Source organism: Bidens hawaiensis, unplaced genomic scaffold (genome assembly GCF_021521415.1).
Source record: "Bidens hawaiensis isolate Kalapana, Puna unplaced genomic scaffold, B.hawaiensis_p1.1 tig00013937_1, whole genome shotgun sequence".
In the NCBI taxonomy this organism is placed as follows: Eukaryota; Viridiplantae; Streptophyta; class Magnoliopsida; order Asterales; family Asteraceae; genus Bidens; species Bidens hawaiensis.
This window is the reverse complement of record NW_027492191.1, coordinates 4,232-21,527: the sequence shown is the minus strand read 5'-3', so window position 1 is coordinate 21,527 and position 17,296 is coordinate 4,232.

The window sequence follows — 17,296 nt, the reverse complement described above, 5'->3', positions numbered from 1 at the left end:
TCCATTCTAATCGAACTTAACAGTAGATCTTCATTCCTGTCTTCATTTTTCCGGTGAGGTGCAGATCCATGGAAATGATGTCTTGTCGAGAGAGAAAATGTATCTGGAAAGTGGGCTAGAGTTTTCAAAGGAAAAGCGGGTAATTGGGTATCTATATTAATTAATTAAAAAAAAATATTTTTTTAATATATCATGATAAAATACAAAGTTCAAAACCAGAAAACATGCAGAAATAAAAGATAAACCAATGATTCCCGCCACAACTCGGGCCTTCAATTGGGCCTTCAGTTGGCCCAGAAACTGGTTCAGGGCCCGAACCGGTCCTAATTGCATCATTCCCCCCTCTTCGAAAGGACTCTTCCTCGAGTCAAAGAGATCATCTAGCTCAGCAACATAGGGAGACAGGTCAGCGGCATTAAACGTGGCTGAAACATTATATTGACCAAGCAACTCGATCTTGTAAGCATTATTGTTGATACGTTCCAGCACCCGAAAAGGTCCATCAACCCGCGGGTTTAACTTGCTTTCCCGCCCGGAAATCTCTCCTATCTAAGATGCACCCAAACTAAGTTTCCTTTTTGGAAAACCACCTGCTTTCTCTTCTCATTGGCTCTCCTTTGATACACAATGTTGTTATTGATAATCGTGTTTTAAACCAGCTCATGAATAATTTTAATTAATTTGGTTCTCTCGTCCCCCTCAACACTATAATGCTTGACGGTTGGAGAAGGCGCAAGATCAACGGCGCAAATGGATTCCGACCATACACAACTAAGAACCGACTCATTCTCATAGAAAGATGAGAGGACCTATTATACGCAAATTCCACCTAAGCCAACACGAGATCCCATTGTCTTGGATTAGACCCCACCAAACTGCGCAACAAATTTCCCAGACTCCTTTTTATTACTTCCGTTTGTCCGTCACTATGGGGATGGTGAGCAATGCTATAATTTAGACGAGATCCTAGTCTCTTCCATAACGTACTCTAGAAGTGACCCACAAATTTAACATCCCAATCCAAAGTCAAGGACCCGGGAATACCATGCAAACAGACAACCTCCTTAAGATACAATCGAGATATTTGGATCTCATTTTAGCACAAGATATAAAATGAGCCATCTTTGAAAACCGATCTACTACCACCATTATAGACTCCTTATGTCGTTTTCCGGGGCAGACCAACAACGGAATCAAGACTGACATCCTCCCACGGTCCATCAGGGACCAATAACGGCATATATAACCCTGCATTTGAATGATGAGTCTTTGCAATATGGCAAGTACGACACTGATCAATTATTCTGTTCACATCTGCCCCCATCTTTGGGCAAAAAACCGCTTCTTAATTAAGTTGAGTGTTTTATCCTGGTCAAAGCCCCCTGATGTCCTTCAAGAATAATCGAATCCTGTAATGAACACTTGGGCACGCACAACCGTGCTCCTTTATACAAAAAATCCATCTTGAAGAGAGAGGGGAAATGTTGGAGCCACCGGCACACATGCCATAATTCTGAAAAATCTAGGTCATCCGAGTATAATACACAAAATTATTAAACCATTTCACCCGAACTTGGAGTGAAGTAAGAAAGGCTCACCTCCTATTTAAAGCATCCGCAACGGTATTAGGAGCCCTGATTGATGGCAGAACACAAAAGAAAATTCATGTAAAAATTCAACCCATTTAGCATGTCGGGTTTAAGCTTGAGTTGACCTTGAATATATTGAAGTGCCTGATGGTAAGACAAAAGAAGAATTATGCATGGACAAGATAGTGACACAAATATGCCCTGCTTGCGGTGCGCGCATATAATGTATATATGTGTGAACCCTCGGGTGGGCAAAAGTGGAATTGCACTAATTTTGACGTTATTTTACTAATCTAATCAAAATAACGTTAAAAGTGGCGGAAGGTTAATCAGGCATCATGTGGTGGCGTTGATAGCCGAAAGACAAGGGCACAAGCACCAATCGGCGGTGTCCTGATGGTTGAGTGTTATGCGCCATATGTCCAAGGCTTGATGCAAAACTACTATCAAGCCGGTGGTCCCACCGAAAGCAGCCTCTCTATTCCTAAAGGGTAGAGGTAAGGCTGTCTACATCTTACCCTCCTCAAACCCTACCATAGCTTTGCTATTGGGGGGATATACTGAGTACGATGATGATGAAGATAGTGACGCAAATATTCCAAACTTCTAACGATGGCATATGATTCTTTATCATAAGTACTAATTTTTAGCTTGGCCTCACTAAGCTTCTCGCTATAGAAAGTGATGGGTCGGTCATCTTGACTCAACAAACCACCAATCCCGGAACTCGACGCGTCACACTCAACCTGGAAAGTCTTTTGGAAATTAGGTAACACGAGAACAAGAGCTTGCGTCACATATCTTTTCAACTCGTCAAATGCTTTGGCAGCTTCTGGCATCCATTGAAACGTCTTTCCTTTCAATCAATCAGTGACAGGAGCCACAATTGCACTAAAGTTACGAATAAACGCCTATAGAACAATGCTTACCCACGAAAACTCCAAACTTCAAATAACGTTGTCGGAGCAGGCCATGTAAGGATTGCCTCAATCTTCGATACATCCATGCGAATTCCGTTGGCTGAAATAAGATATCCCAAAAATAATACCTCGGAGGACAAGAAACAACACTTTTCACCATTGGAATAAAGCCTTCGGTCTCGTAAGATTAAGAAAACCTACCTGAGATGAAGCGAGTGTTGATGTATATCATGACTAAAACCAAAATGTCATCAAAGTAAACAACTACACACCGACCAATTAAAGGCTTAAATATATAATTCATGAGGCGCATGAAGGTACTTGGTGCGTTCGAAAGCCCAAATGGCATAACCATCCACTCTTACAAACAATCCCTCGTTTTAAAAGTTGTCTTCAATTCATCCCAAGGTCGCATCCCTATATGGTGATAACCACTGCGTAAATCAATTTTAGAAAACATCCTAGCCCCGTGTAACTGATCTAGAGATATTCAAAGTGGGGAATTGGAAACCTGTACTTAATAACCCCCCCCCCCCCCCCGTGTCCCATTAAAAATGTCCATAATTTCTTTTTTATTTGTCCCATTACAAATGCCCATTTTCAAAATTTATCAGTCAAATTCCAAGTTTACCCTTAAACACACACAACTAGTATTAACAAACAATGTTGATGGATCTAATTTCCAAGGACATCATTGTCATTTGGTAAGCACTAAAAGTAATCATTCAATCTACCTTGAACTTTGTGTTTTTCAAAACATAAGATAGGGGAAGAAGTTATTTTATTGACGACCCTACTATCAACACACAATCGATACGTACCATTTGCATTTGGAACAATCCCTTTTCAAGTAATTCACTAACTTGACAATCTAGTTCTTCATACTCTTCTGGGCTCATGCGGTAGCGGGTTTATTAGGAATGACCGAGCCAGGGATGAGGTTAATACAATGCTGAATTTTCCGAACTAATGGTAGACCCGCTGGTATCCATTTTGGAAATACATCACCGAATTTGGTTAAAAGAGGTTGTAGTTCCGTTGGAGGTTGTAGGGCTGCTGGATTAGCCTCGGCTATTACAAAGACGAACATGAAAGGTGGTTTGGCAGCCTAGTAAAGTCCAAGAAGGCCGAACGATTAAGGACTGACGCCTCGGTTCTTGTACCACAAGGATCCAGAGGAGCTAATAGTATGCTCACACAATTATTTTTAAACGAGTAAGTATTTTGAAAATCATCATGACGGGTTAGCATATCATACTCCCACGGTCGTCCCAACAAGAGATGACACAAGTCCATGGGAATGACTTCGCATCACACCTCATCGGAATATTTAGAGCCAATGCTAAACTGAACCAAGCATCACTGAGTCACCTTAACAACATTGCCTTTTTTAATCAAGTTAGTTGTTACGGGTCGGGATGATACCTAATCTTTCCATCATTGATGTTGCTACCATGTTTTCACAACTCCCCTCATAAACAATAACCATACAAATTTTACCTTTTGCGGTGCAATGAGTACGGTAGATGTTATTACAGAGCTAGGGAGTGTCACCAACGGCCTTGTCAGGTGAAATACTTAGTACCCACTGAGCAATTAAGGTTTCACCCCTAGCAGTATAAATAACCTCTAGTTGTTCGTTCCTGGATTGATCATCCTCAGTATCATACATTGGTTGTGAGTCTTCTGTGAGTGTGACTAACTGGATGTTGGCACAATCATGCGCAAAGTTTCCTTACCCTCCACATTTAAAGCATAATTGTGCTCGTGAGGGTCCTGTCGTATTGTTGGCCGTTCTTGTCTCAGATTTGGCAGGACTAGACCATTTTCCCGTGGGGATGTTGGTAGCAGGCCGGGGTGCCTCAGTTTTGATTGGGCTCGCGACACCTCGAGTTTGAATGGGTTGGTCTTCGTGGATGTCTTTCCTTTTGATCTGAGTTGTTTTTCTACTTTTAAAGCCAATTGACACACATCATCAAAGGTCCAGTAAGGTTGTAATTGGACAATACTAGCAATCTCTGGTCACAGGGCTTCGAAGAACCAAGCTTCTTCTGGTTCATCCGCACCACACCACATTCTTAACATGTCAAAATCAGCAATTAATTCCTCAAAAGTTGTTGAGTATTGGGTGTGGTTGTGATAATCTACGAAAGCCTCTTGGTATGTGAAACCCTAAGATCGATCTCGGATCTAAGGTCTAATAACAATTATGGATCTAGTTCATTGATGCTCTTATATGATTATATGTTATATATTAGTATTGATTGTATATATGTGTATAGATATATTATAGATTGAATAATTAATTAAGATGAAGCTTGAGAGAACAATCGGGCAGAGGTTCGTTAATCTTAACTCAAAACTTAAATTAAACAGTGGACAGAACCACTATATATAAAAGATGGGTCTAGTTCGTTACACATTCCGTAACAAACTAGCCACCCACTTCGTTACATTACAATTAACAAATAAACTTAACGAAACACCCCCTGATTCATTAAACATCCTTAACGAATCAGGAGGAACTTAACTTAAGGGCTAGTTCGCTAAACAACCTTAACGAACTATACGTTTCCAATGACGAAATAGCTTAAATATAAATAACTTTTACATTAAATAAACGATAAATACAAAACGATAATTATAAAGACTCGAGACGCAAAACCGTGTACTAACAGACAACCCCTCGTCTTGAGCTCTTTGTCTTTAATTTACTTGAAGCGTCTTGTCTGCCAATCTCTGCAGCTGTGAATACCATGTTCATGACACACACAACAATGCGTTGCAACTGCATTGCTCGATCATAGTCTTCACGACGCTCTATCAATATTTTATTCTTAAATAGCACGTCATTGTCGGTCTCTGTTAAATTTACAAGCCACATCGGACCAATGATCTTTATCAACTCGGTCTTTAAGCCTTTACCCAACACAATAACGGCCTCGCCAGTTCGGTTGTCGTAGTACTAGCGGTTGAAAGATAAATACATGTGTTGATTCAATGTTTTCACGGGCACACGCTTCACTGTCTTTGGCGGCTTTACCTTAAGAACCAACTTCCTCCAACTTGTCCTTGGATCAATTTCATCAATACGCTTACGCTTTGGAACCTGTGGTCTAAGGAACTTAAATCCATGATTGACCTCAAACAACAGATGTTTGTGAAACCAATCTGCATGTTGAACTCCTCCACGGTTTATAAAAGGACGGTACACCAAGGTCCGCACGTCCCATCTTGGTAACGAAAGAACATCAGTAATCTTCTTATAATACTGAACGCCCTTCTCCCATTTAATAATACATTCTTTTAAATCGGAATCAAACAACCATGAAATGATGTCACCTTCCTTGAAGGAGGTCATCTGATTTGCTTGAGCTCGAGCGACATCTTCAACTTTCTGCTCTTGATCCACATACCGGAATGCCTTAATAATCTTACGAGAATTCTTGTACCAATGAGCAAACCATTTCTGAATGCCAGCAATGGACGGATCGGGATTTGAATCAAATCTTGTATCAACAACATTCTTGCCCTTGGAAATCTTATCCAGATTATCTTCTGCTGCTTTGACTGTTTCCTCAGTAAATATAGGAGAACCCTGATCAACATTAGTGTGTTGAAATAAATCAGGGTATTCCTCAGCAGTCATGTCCTCGATCTCCACTTCCTCATCCTCATAAATAAATGTCGTACTCATCTCAACAGTCGGATCATTTAAGATCTCTTCATCTTTTTCAACCTCCACATCGTCCTCAGCCTCTAACACGGTTAATTCATCATCGTTTAGACCAAGCATTATGAGAATCTGCTCTTGTGTTAGTGATTTCTCAACAAACTGTCCAACAACGATCTCATCAGCATTAACAATGCTTCTAACCACCCCCTCACCATCAACAATGATGACAGTATCAGCCTTGATCATTTCAATGGGTGTAGAAGTTGTAGTATCATGATAAGCGACGATATGTTTTCCCGAATCACCAGCTGCACTAGTACCAGCACCAGAAGCCGAGCCGTGAGTTTGTTTAGGCTCACCTCCTCCAGTACCCGGAGCATCTGGATCTTCTTCATCATTTTTAAGCTTCTTTAGTGCATCGTCCTTGCATGTTAGCTGCAAGATAAGATCTTCTTGTTCTTTTATTTTCACCCCCCTGAGACTCAACAATCTCACGGAGGGCTTTCGTCTCTTTTTGACAGAAGGATACATAACTTACCAGCTTCTTTTGGTTTTCCATCATGCGTTCTTGAGTCATGCGATCAATAGACATTTGATTTTCATAAAAATGGAGTAGACTCAACACCGTACTCATTTGTTGATCATGAGTCATTGCAAGAAATGAAGAAGGGACAGGTTGAACATGACCTTGAGGTCGTTTAAGCCTCAAATATGAAAAGTCCAATGGTGGTGGAGGCATCATCATCGGTGTAGGAGGAACCACCGAAGTAGCAGTTGAAGGCCTTAGTAATGTAGACTAAACTGATTGAGGAATCATACCAAGCCTCGGATCTGACGTAAGCGTGGTCATCAAAGTTAATTCCGGGGTGTCAGTAGTAAGCGGCACCGCCGGTCTTTGAGGAGTGGACGACCGTGAAGGTTGAACTCCAAATGAGATGCCAGCACCAGCCGACACTCGTCGCTTAGACGATCATTCAACAACCAATTCTTTCCCTTTCCTTTTGCGTTGAACAGCTATAGTAGCAGCTAAAGCAGCTTCAACCGCAGCTTGTTGTTGAGCTTGAGCGTCACCATCACCACCATTACCACCATTACCACCATTACCACCATTACCATCATTATCATCACCCTCATCTCCATCGTTCCCACCTGGTCCTTCCTCACGTTCAGAATCCGAATCATCATGGATCCATCGATCATTGTCAGGACATACATAATCTGGATTCTCCAGATGATCAATCAATCTTTTGAATCTAGGAGAAGGAGCTTGACGGTACTGCTTCATCCTTCGCATAGTGTCTGCCTTCATGTGATCCAAAATAAATTTATCATCAACATCTGTTGGAGCGATCACCAAATCCCTGATTGCATCTTGAACAAACAGTTGGATGAATAGAGGACACATTAAAAACTTTACGTGTCGTTTCCCAAGAATACAATTTTCTTTGAGATGATCAAAGATCATTTCCGAGAAATTGTAAGGCTTATTCAACACTAACGCAACAAATGCCGATTGGAGCATAATACGGCATTCGTCAAACCCTGCTTTTCGTCCACCAAGGCAGTGTATAAGAACATGAAGTAAATACTTGTATTGGGGACACAAGTATGCCTTGTTGTACATGGGGTCATCAAGGTTACCAGAATAAAATAAACGTCCAAACAACCCTTTGATCAACTCTTTGTGGTACTCGCTCTGGTCATCAATAGTGTCATCGAACCTCAACACCCTTCGAACGGTCTCAACAGATTCCACAACAGGTCTATCATTAACCTCATCAACAATTTGGTTCTCTGTCTCCACATATCGAGCAGTATTCCAGAATTGTCGAACAATACTGAAGCGCACGTCAGGATTCGCGGTGACAGCATAGTGAATACGAGAACGACGTATGAATGCTATCATTGCTCCAAATACATCCTCATCAGGAAAATTCGTATCGACAAAAGCACAGACGTTATGCCTTTTATCATACGGAAGCAAGGGAACATCGAGCTGGTTGTTCTTGTGGTGTATCAACAGAAGGATCTTGATCCATGTTGTCGACCATTGCACTATATAAATACAGCAAATAATCAGTGATAATGAATAATAATAATACTCATATAATTAATATATAATAAAAAAATTAAAATTAACCAATTTATAAAACTTTTAATTTTAAAATAATCAATATGTCATTCGTTAATTATTCAAATTCGTTATACCGAATTGGTAATTCGTTATAGCGAATAAGCTACTTCTCTATCAAGTAAATAATTAACGAATTAGGCTTAATGAATCACAAATAAAGGTTAACAAAGAAGAATCTGATTCGTTATAAATACGATTCGTTATCCTGATTCATGTGAAACGTATAACGAATTGGACACGAAAAAGTTTCAATTCGTTACACACTAACGAATGGCTAATTAAGCTTAATATTTGACTACTTTGGTCAAGGTCAAAATCACCAAGAACACTAAAAGTCAATATTGCAATTCTGAAATCAATTACACCATAATCATCGATGGATAACTGAACAAAGGATCACAAGGATCTCGGAAACCCATTGCGATTAGAATGGTATAGATGAGTAGTACCAAAACAGGGTACAAATCAATTAAATTAAGGGTTTATACGAGGCCTAAAAACCCAACAGTAAAAACCAATAATTAACCCAGCAAACATCCATCAAATATGACGTAAATCATTGCGTTGTGACCAATAATACCTTACGATCAAAACGTGATTTGCTGATTGTCGAAAGTTTTTGGAAATTTTGCCAGAGTAACAGTAAGGAAGATGAAGGGGAGAGTGAAAAATGAATACGAATCGCATCACGAATCCCTAAATACCCTGACACGGCACATTTACCAATGTAATGAATCATCTGATTCGTTTGATTTTGAATTAACGAATTAGTGCTACTTCGTTAAATTTGAAGACACAAAATTAACGAATTAGCCCTAGTTCGTGTCTAATTCGTGTAATTATGCATAACGAATTAAGTGTCACTCGTTACAGAGAAGCGGAAGCGAATTAGGGTAACGAATTAGAATGAAATTCGTTAGGAATGACCTAATTTGTTATACATAAATTAACGAATTACCTTTATTTAATTTTAAATTAAATAATTAAAACAATTAAATTAAATATTAATTAAATAATAAAACCAAATAACTTAAATAAATCACCGAAAACCCATATCTCGATGATCGAATACCTTAGCGTGTTTTACGTTTTGAAATACTTAACTTAAAGAGAATTAAATAATATTTAAAAAAACGAAAATATTTTTGGTATTTTGAATTTTGTAATGAAAGATATTTACAAGAAAAATTATCCGAAAATAAAACATGAAACAGAAAAATATTTTTGTGTTTTTGTATGATTTTTCAAAAGCAGTAAATATTTTTGTATTTTTGGTGAGTTTGAGCAGAGAATCATATTGACCAGATTGCCCTTCCATCACAGTTTATATTTCAGCGATATTATGACTGGCGTTAAGTCGGTCATTGATATTGTTGTCCAATAAATCTTATAACAAACTTTCAAGCGTTTTTGTGATATGATTATCGGTTCAATTAGAGCACAGAATATCAGAAACTATTAGCCTCTAATCTCGGTTCAAGCTTAATTTGATTTTTGCCATATCACCCCAACTTGACTTAAACCATTATATTGTTGATCAAAATTTGAATTTTATAGAAATTTATGAGCAATGCATTGAGTTTCTTTTACTATGAGTGAGTATGCACGAGTCCATCTGTCGGCTTACATACACTGTATCCCCTGGGGTCCGTTTCTTAATGGTATTGAGACGCGCCAAGGGAGGAACAAATGTATGACTAACAACGGATATTGATCAAGTCAGTAATTTAGATTGTACAAGGTACAACAGTGATCAAGTTTAATGACTTTGGGTTTGCTCTAAAAGCGGATGAAATATTCATGCATATGAATACCCAGATGATTAAGCCGCATAAAGACTCACAGTGTCAAGAACCTCAACGCTTGTTATTTGCTTTATTTTATTTTTGGGTGATCAAACAAATATAAGGCTTGAGTATGACAGGTTATTACATTTCTGCCATCCTCACAGAGTTTTTTGCTAGAGACTAACACCTCTTGCAATTTGGTATTTCTTTATGTTTATATCACATACTTTACTCTAATAGCTTGTTTAAGACCTACCAATGCACCAATGCAATTAAGCACCCAGTCTTTTAAGCTTATTTCTTGCTGGATATGGGGTCAAAATAATCAATGTACTATCATTTTCTCTTTTTTGCTTCAAAAACTCAAAATTTTGAGGAGCACAAAACAAAAATGAATTTAATCGCCCCAGTTACATTAAGTCTATAAATTAATGGCTATTCTATCAATTCACAAGTGAATAATAGGACCAAGAAATGCAAGCATGCTCCACAAACTTAAATAACGTCATAATTTCCAACGAGAGAATAAACTAAAACGCATAATGAACGCCCCAACTACTTTCCATTGTCAGGTAAATGGCTATCCCGAATATTTACTAGAAATTATCAGGACCAAACATGTACAAGTACATGTTCTTCAAATATGAGTAATTGATATACTTTTCAGCGAACATATGCAAAAAACCTTTTGTTTTTTCTCTATACATACAGAAAACACAATCTTTTTGAATTTTTGGATTTTAGCATACAAACTGAGAATACAATCTTTTTGTCTTTTTCAAAGTTTTATAATGTTTTTGGATTTTTCAAAATATTTAAAAGACATTAACGACTAGAAAAACACAATATTTTTGATTTTCCTAATTTTTAATGTTTTTGACTATTAAAGATTTTTTAATATTTTTGGATTTTATCTATACAAACGAAAAGCACAATATTTTTGTATTTTCTACTTTTCACCCCCTAAAACCAAAACCAAAATAAATTTTAAAAGAAAAATTAAACAAAAAAGAAAGATAGTTATCCTTGTTTTAGGATATATGCAAGGGTCTTCAATCCATTTAAACCAAGCAAAAATTGAAATCGAGTTTTGTCAAAAGCTTTGGTAAATAGATCGGCTTTCTGAAAATCAGTATGTACTTTCTCAAGGTCGATTAATTTCTTTTCAAAACAATCCCGTATGAAATGATATCGAATTTCGATATGTTTCGTTTTAGAGTGTTGTACGAGATTTTTGGTGATACTTATGGCAGCAAAGTTATCAATCAAAATAGGAATAGTAAGAAACTTCAAACCGTAGTCGCGCAAATGTTATTGAATCCACAAAACCTGGGAACATCAACTCGAGGCTGCAACATATTCTGCCTCAGCGGTTGAAGTAGAGACCGTAGTCTGCTTCTTACACTGCAAGGAAACAAGCCGGTTTCCTAAGAATTGACACCCTGCCGTAGTTGATTTGAAGTTAATCTTGCAACCTCCGTAGTCCGAGTCTGAAAAGGCGGTAAGCTCAAAGTTATCCTCCTTGGGGTACCATAACCCGATGTCTGGATTGCCCCTCAGATACTGAAGAGTACGCTTGACCGCAGCTAGGTGAGCACTCATGGACTTGCTTGAAACCTAGCACAAAGACAAACAACAAACATGATGTCGGGGTGAGAAGCCGTTAGACACATTAAAGATCCGATCATAGCACAATAGAGGGTAGGATCAACGGTGTCCTTCAATTCATCCGGTGATAAATTGTGACCCACGGGGAGAGGAGTTGAAGGGATGTTTCCGGCAGATATCTTGAATCGGCTCAAGACATCGTTCACATACTTGGTCTGGTGAATAAAGATTCTTTTCGCAGACTGGTGAACTTGAAACCCTAGAAAGAAATTCATCTCTCCCATCGAGCTCATCTCGAACTTTGTTTGCATTGACTTCTCGAACTCCTTACATAACGTGTCGTTTGTAGACCCAAAGATAATGTTGTCGACATAAATCTGAATGAGGAAAAGATCATCACCAACATTCTTATAAAATAAAGTGCAGTCGACAGTCCCTCGTTTGAATCCATTATCAGTCAGATGGTCGACGAGCGTGCCATACCAAGCTCTCGGGGCTTGATGTAGACCATACAGGGCCTTGTTTAATCGGTAAACTCGGTCCGGATAATCAGGATCTTCAAAGCCAGGAGGCTGTAAAACGAACACTTCCTCGTGAAGTTCAGCATTGAGAAAAGCACTTTTTAACATCCATTTGATAGACCTTGATATTCCTGTAAGCAGCATACGCTAGAAAGATTCGAATAGACTCCAATCTTGCAACCGGAGCATATACTTCAGTGTAATCAATACCCTCTTGCTTATGGAAACCTTGCACCACTAATCGTTCCTTGTTTCTCACGATCACACCACGATCGTCTTTCTTACATTTAAATACCCACTTAGTCGGAATAGCTTTCTTGACTCTAGCGGGTTTGTGGATTAGATCCCAAACACCCAAACATGCAAATTGCTGTAATCCTTCTACCCAAAAAGGATCTTGAAGTGCCATACGAGGCGTCGTTGGCTCAACTTGGGATAGAAAGCAATTGAATTTGACAACATTTACAATTCCAGAAGAATGTAAATCTGCATAAGCACACAATATGTTATTCTCACTTGACGAAGCAACTTGATGACGTGTTTGAACGCCCACATCAAGTTCTCCAATGATGTTTTCCTGTGGATGATAATTATGAATCCGAAGAGTGGGATTCTCAGGAACAACAACATTTTCAAATAAGTTTGTGTAATGTTCTCCAAGCTTAGGAGATGAAACATCACTGTCAAGTTCAATAACCTGATCACTAGCTTGATTATCATCAGAAGAAGTAGACACATTATCAAGAGTAGCTGGAGAAGCATCACATGGATCTTCAGTTGGAGTAGCAGTTGGAGCTTCAACATCATTAGAACTTTAAAATCTTGGAATGGCCAAATGATCTTCAAAGTATGCTCTAACCAGATCTTCATCTGGTTTCTCAGTTGAAGGAGTAAATGAATTAAATAAGTCATCATAATCAAACATCCATTCGGGACCTTTCCCTTGAGGAGGTGTGTTGTACTTTTGACAGTTCACATGATACCATTCCTCAACACAACCAGAAGTGAAATTAAATACCCTTTTCTTTGGAGAAGCATACCCCAAGAAATATACTTCGATGGCTTTTTCTTCAAACTTACCCACATCCTTCTTCAACATCGTACAAGTACACCCAAATGGTTCCAAGTACTCTAAGTTAGGCTTTCGATTGTTTAAAAGCTCATAACTTGTCTTCTTGAGTCGTTTAACAGTTAGAACCCGATTAAGCGTATAACAAGCTGTATTCACTTTCTCATTCCAGAATTGGACAGGAAGCTTAGAATCAGCAAGCATAGTTCTAGCAGCTTCAATCAAAGTTCTATTCTTTCTTTCAGCAACACCGTTCTGTTGTGGTACATAAGGTGCACTGTATTCTCGGTGAATTCCTTTTTGAATACAAAAGAAATCCAATATAGTGTTCTTAAATTCAGTACCATTATCACTTCGAATTCTCCTCACTTTTTGCTTGTATAGTGATTCGATCTTAGTGATTAGGTTTTGTACCAAAACAGGTGTTTGATCTTTTGAACTCATAAATAAGACCCATGAGTATCTTGAATAATCATCGGTAACTACAAGACAATACCAATCTCCAGAGATACTAGCACGATTCACATGACCAAAAAGATCCATATGAAGTCGTTCAAGAGGAGTATCAATGGAATTAAATAACTTACACGGATGTGACTTTTTTTTCTGTTTGCCTTTCTTGCATGCAACACAGTGGTCAGATATTTAAAGTTCTTCAAAGAAACACCGTCGACTAAGTCATTCGCCGTTAAATAATTCATCTTTCGAACATGAATGTGACCCATTCTACGATGCCATAAAATAGAGTCCTTCTCGGTTGCTTTTGAGACAAAACATGTTTCGATAGACGTTGATACTTTAGAACCCATATTTAAGAAATAAATATCATTTGATCAAGGTGATCGCATGACAACCATGTCCTCGGGAATCACGTATCCCGGTTTCAAAATCAGACATTCTGTATCGGTAAATACCGTGGTGTACTTCTTGTCACATATTTGCGACACATTCAATAAATTATGATCCATCTTGTCACAGTAATTGACTTTTTCAAACGTAATGTGACCATTTGAAACTTCACCCTCTTGTGTTATCATGCCCCCGGAATTCCTAGCAAACGACACGTAACCCCCTTGAATATTTCTCACATTTGTTAAGAGGTCGAGATTTACAGTGATATGAATAGAACATCCACTATCCATTATCCAGTTTTCACCAGACACGGTCTTGGATGTACCCTACACACAAAGTAAAAGTGATTAGTTCAAAAAGGCAGCCCCAGGCCTCGGTCTTGGGCACCTTTTGAGTTCAATGAGCAGAACCTATTTTAGCCGAATTCAAATGTTGTTCAGCAAATTGAGAATAAGTTACCGGCCTCTTAGACTTTCGTCTTAGATAAGCAGCTTGAACGACATTTGAGTTCACATTCTTGCAGATAGGCTCAGTTGGAACAAACTTTGGTTTCACTTGACCATGTGTTTCGTTTACATGAATTCCCTTACGTGGGTTCACGTTTGAAAACATGATGTGAGTATCATCATCACACGATACAGGTCGTTTCAGAATCTCCTTTATCACAGGAACCGGTTTCGATTGGTCCTTGACAAACGGATGAAGGTTCTGAGATTTCTTTTGGCCACAATTTCTCACCACATGACCTTGTTGTCCACACTAAAAGCAACTTCGCATGTCCACACGATCATGTTGAGATTTGGCAAAAACATATGCAACAGAAGGTTGATGACTCACATTTTTGGTAAAACTCTTGGCCATATCATCAGACGACACAGACTTCTTTTTCATATAGAAGTTATGATTAGAACAGTTAGAAAAACTTTGCAATGTGTCATTTCCAATTGACTTCACAAAATGAACCTTTTTTTGCATGTTTTAACAATTGCTTAGTTTTAATCAATGGGTCTGATGAGTTTGATGTTTTGGCACAAGCATACTGACGTTCAAGATCTTGTATCTTGTCAGTTTCATTGTAAAATACGCTTTCGATCAGTTCAGGTTTGATAATACTAATCAGAATGTCTTTTTCAGTGAACATTGTGTCCAATCCCATTAACTTAAAAACACGAGCAGATGATGGCTTAGAAACAGTAGGATTGATGAAACGCATCAAGTCCTCATCAGAAATTTTCGGTTTTTCTGATTCCTTTGCCTTCACAGGTTTAACTTTCATTTGTTCTTCCTTTTTCACTTGAGGTTTGTATGAACCATTCATAGCTTCCTCAAATTCATGAGGTTCACAAAGAATGTGATTCGAACTTGGAATGTTCGGATTTTTGTGTATCACTTCTGGTTCAAACACATCCTCAATAATCACTTTATCAACATTTTCAACAAAGACTTTGTTGCTTTCAACATGAGGTTTTTGTGTTGTAGGTTGGGCTTTAAAAGTTTCAGGTTTAACTGGTTTAGATTTTTCTGAAATCACAGGTTCTTTTACAATCACATCCTCTTCTCTTCTCGCAAAAGGATTTGCTTTATAGTCATTATGAAAAGGTGGTGGAATTTCAACAAAACCTATACCCTTTTTCGAATCTTTTTGCTTACCAGATACTTCAATTATTTCGTTTAGCAAAAAGGAAGAGTTTCTAAATTTGCCCAATTTTTTCTTTAACTCAAGAACCTCATTCTCAAGCTTGGTTATCTTCGAACGATGTTTCAAAATTTCTTGAAACTTTTGATCATTAATTGTCATTTTAACAGATAACTCAGCCTTGAGATCGTGGTTACTTGTCGACAAAGCTTCAATCTTCTCTCGAGATCTCATTTGAGATTCAAGTGATTGTCGATAAGTATCCTTAAGTGAAACAATTTCTCTCACTAGATTTTCATTATGATTTTTTAAAGACTCTAACATAGGTTTGTTAGTTTCACATTCAACACAAGTTACTTTAGCAGACATTATAGAAGAGATAGAAGGACTAACCTCAATGATCTTAGCCATGCAAGCAAATGTGGTTGGAAATTTATCACATGAATCATCAGAATCCGACTCAGTGTCATTATCAGTCGATAGCTCACTTCCTCTTGCATCTTGAAAAACATCATTTGTCTTTAACATAACCAAATTGGCTTGATTATCATCAGAAGTTGTTGTGACCAATCGGTTCCATCAGCTAACATTGCTTGTGAACCAGAAGTAGACGGTTTCTTTTCAGCATCGTTACCTCGTGGTGTAGAAGAACTCTGGTTTTGACCATGAGGACCAGTATACTCCTTTTTCGGCTTATCACATTCCTTTGCAAAATGCCCAAATTCCTGGCAATTATAAAATTTGACTTTCAGTTTATCAAACCCCAACTTCTTGTTTAAAGCGGGAAGATCTTTGCCGGTCCTTTGCATAATCCTTTTAACCTTACGGACAATCATCGCCATGTTCCATTTCAAGTCCATAATCTCTAAGTCATCCGGATTAATTTGATCATAGTCTTCATCAGTCAAATCACTTGTAGCTATCTTACTACTCACCAAATTCTCATAGGAAGACATGAAAGCTGATAAGAAAGCAAAGTTTTGTTCAGCTTCCTTCATGTTAACAGTCGGTGGTGGTGAGAATTGATTTGTATTGGATGAATTTCCAGACCCTCCAGAAGAACTAGAAACATTTGGTGAACCAGAATTTCAGCAGTGTAGAAACATGCTCGTGGATCACTATAAATAGTTGTAGCATTATCACTTGCATGTTGTGTAAGAAATGCGGTGATTGGAGAAATGGTTGAACTCAAAGGTATACTCCCACCATAAAAAGCAGGATCTTGATTATCCTTTGAAGACTTTTGACATTTGAGATCGTATTCTCTTGCTTCGATCTTTTGCATGAATTCGGATGCAGTCAAGTCTTCATTGTTGAAGTAATTGTTCTCTTTCAGAACCATTAAAAACGTAGAATAAGAACTCGGTAAAGCACTCTTGATGGTATCAATCTTATCAACTTCAGAAGTTTCCAACTTCATCTTGTCCATCTTGGCTATCAGATGATTAAACCTTGTTGTCATCTCCTCGACAGTCTCACCCTTAAGTAAGTTAAAGTTTCTAAA